The following is a 3,483-nucleotide window of genomic DNA, read 5'->3' as shown; positions in this document are numbered from 1 at the left end:
TTGGTTTCAGGTGACTACTTTCCGGCAGAGCACCCTGAAGCCGCCGCCAAGAAAGTCCCCAAGATCAATGCCAACGATGCTGAGGGGCAGTCTGCTCCGGCAAACCTTGTGGTTTGTTCCGTCGAAGCAAACGCTCCCGACAAGTTTTGCTCCGGCAAGCTTGCCGGGGAATATCACGCTCCGGCAGAACCACAGGTACTTGCCGTAGAAGCGGATGTTCCCGCAGCAACAGGTATTCCTTTAGTCCTTGTTGTCGAGCCGCAAGCTCCAGCATGGGCGCAACAGATTGTCCGTTTCCTCCAGACAGGAGAGCTTCCCGAAGAGCAAGAAGAAGCTGAAAAAGTAGCCAGGCAGTCAAGTATGTACAAGTTTGTCGACAGCACACTGTACAGAATAAGACTCAACGGTGTGAAATTGAAGTGCATTCACCGGGAAGATGGGCAACAGCTGTTGGCAGAGATACATGGAGGCATATGTGGTCACCACATTGGCGTAAGAGCACTTGTCGGCAAAGCATTCCGACAAGGCTTCTTCTGGCCGACAGCCCTCCAGGATGCAACTGCACAAGTAACCAAGTGTGAAGCGTGCCAGTTCCATTCCAAACAGATACACCAGCCAGCTCAAGCTCTCCAGACGATCCCCTTATCCTGGCCATTTTCGGTCTGGGGGCTCGACATCCTCGGCCCCTTCCCCCGAGCTGTCGGGGGCTTTGAGTTCTTGTACGTTGCAATCGACAAGTTCACAAAGTGGCCAGAAGTGGAATCAGTGAGGAAGGTGACAGCACAGTCAGCAGTCAAGTTCTTCAGGTCGATTGTTTGCCGTTTCGGGATCCCGAACAGGATCATCACCGACAACGGCACATAATTTACGAGCCGCACCTTCATGCAGTACGTCCAAGATCTTGGCGCCAAGGTCTGCTTCGCTTCTGTTGCTCATCCAAGAAGCAACGGTCAAGCGGAGAGGGCAAACGCTGAAGTGCTGCGAGGCCTCAAGACCAGAACTTTCGACAGACTGCACAAGTGCGGAAGAAACTGGATCGAGGAGCTGCCGGTGGTTCTTTGGTTGATCAGGACGACGCCAAATCGAGCCACTGGCCAGACACCCTTCGCTCTAGTCTATGGAGCGGAGGCAGTTCTCCCCACGGAACTCGTATACGGGTCACCTCGAGTGCTCGCTTATGATGAGCTCGAGCAAGAGCAGCTGCGGCAAGATGATGCGCTGCTCCTTGAGGAAGACCGTCTCCAGGCTGCTGTGCGAGCCGCTCGCTACCAGCAAGCTCTGCGCCGCTACCATAGCCGCAGAGTCAATGCCAGGAGTCTCGAGGAAGGCGACCTTGTTCTTCGGCGCGTTCAGTCGGCCAAGAATTCTAACAAGTTGACGCCAAAGTGGGAAGGCCCTTATCGGGTGAAACGAGTCACTAGGCCCGGCGCTGTCCGCCTTGAGACCGAAGATGGCATTCCGGTGAGCAACTCCTGGAACATTGAGCATCTTTGTAAGTTTTACCCATAAGGCGCGGTTGTCGGACCCTGTCCGACAACCACCTTTCTGTACAAGTCTTGCCGCTGTTGCATGTAATCCTTTGTACAGAGCCAGGCGCAGACCCCGTGCACTAGTAAAATTCATGTGCCCCGCACATCTTGTCAGTTTCCTTATGCTATGATCCTTTTTCGCATATATTATCTGACACTTTGTGCAGCACCAGACCCCGGTAAGCGATAACGAGCCCAAGGCTCCATATCATTGCTTTATTTCTCTGTCTCTTTCTCAAAAGAAGGAAGGTTCCCTCGCCCACAAGGTTTACCGGGGGGAGGAAGGAGAAGATAATGGTGTGGACCAGGCCATTCAAAAAAAAAGGTTTCTCCTTGCCGGGAAGCAGATGACAGAAAAGCTAAGTTGCTAAAGCTTGAGTGATCAGTTTTTGAGTTATTTTCCTTGAACGACCGTGCTTTGTATGAAAAACTTGTGCGCAGAGGAACCAATTCACAGCTAGCTGCGCCCTTACTTTGTTTCGAGTCCGCTCAACAACTTAAGTGAGCTGCCAGCGCCCTTACTTTGCTTCGAGTCCGCTCAGCAACTTAAGTGAGCCGCTAGCGCCCTTACTTTGTTTAGAGTCCGCTCAACAACTTAAGTGAGCTGCAACTAGTTGCGACAAGGTTGCTTGTCGGTAGCGGCCCCGCTAGCAGGCTGCTGAAGTTCCGCACTCGGCGCTCGCGGCAAGAGTGCCTGCACCGACAAGTTTCCCTAGAAAGCGTAGGGCAGGACCATACAAAGCCAAGAGTCGAGTAAAGGAAGTAACACAGCTATTTGTTGCCTAAGATAGAGTTATATTACAAGAATAACATGTCGCGCCTCTAATAAAGTGTTCCCATGACATGACTGGCAGCGACAAGAAAAGAAGAAAACGGACGGCCTAATCTACGCGACCGCCGTCAACCCTTTTGACCTCGTTCACCCTGTCGACGATGGGTGCGACGAGGGCCTTAAGTGCGTCAAGATCAGCGTCTGCCGGTAGCTTCCTGAGGACATTGGTGAGGTTGAGGCCCGGATTGCGGAAGGCCACCTTCACCAGCACCTTCTCCAGAACTCCGGCACAAATCGAGCGTGACTCGTCGGCCAACTGCTTTGGGATCCGTTCTCGGAGTTGCTGGAGCGCTGCCGCCACGCCTTTGAAGAACAAAGTGAGCTTGGTGCTGGGTTGGAGGTTCTCGTCGGAGGAGTACCCGAAGCCTTCCACCCCCAATTGCACTAGCTCCTCTTCGATGACTGCAGCAATGTCCACGAGGCCCTCCGTCCAGAACTCCACAGTATCTCTAAGAAGATTCTGGGTTTCGGCGGCCCTCGCAAGCAGCGCCTCGTTGGCCTCGATGTCCTTCTTCAAGTCTGCCTCCCGTTTCCTGGCGCTGTCCAACGTCTCCGTCAAGGTGGCCAGCTTCAGCGTCAGATCAGCGTTGGAATCCTTGGCGGCGCTCAATTCCTTGCCCCTCTCGGCGAGTCGGCCCTGTAGCTCACCGTGGGCAAGGGCGTCCTTCTCGCGCTCTAGCTTGAGGGCGGCAAGCTCTTCGCCACCAACCTTCAGATCAGTTTCTAGCTGCGCCACCTTTGCCTCCAATTCTTTCTTGGCGGCCTCGGCAGTCGCAGCCGTATCCTTTGCCTCTTGGAGCGTCCCACCAAGTGCCCGTTCGCGCGCGGCAAGCTCCTCTTCGTGGCTGTCGAGGTTCACTTTCCGCTGAGTCAGCTCGCCTTCTCACGCGTACAGCTTCTCGCCGGTGAGCCGCTGCTGCTCTTCAGCTTCGGCCTTCTCGAGGAGGAAGGCCTTCCGTTCCTCGGCAAGCTGCTCCCGCTCCTCTGCCAAGGCCCGGAGAGTTTCTTGACGAAGACCCCGGAGCTCCTCCGCACGCTTCTCTATGTCCACGCTCGCCCTCGCGGCGAGCGCTTCCCGGGACTCCAACTTGACTTGGCGGGCGCGGTAGAGCGCCAGCAGCC

This window comes from Triticum aestivum, chromosome 4B (genome assembly GCF_018294505.1).
Source record: "Triticum aestivum cultivar Chinese Spring chromosome 4B, IWGSC CS RefSeq v2.1, whole genome shotgun sequence".
In the NCBI taxonomy this organism is placed as follows: domain Eukaryota; kingdom Viridiplantae; phylum Streptophyta; class Magnoliopsida; order Poales; family Poaceae; genus Triticum; species Triticum aestivum.
Note: the sequence above shows the minus strand (reverse complement) of the source record.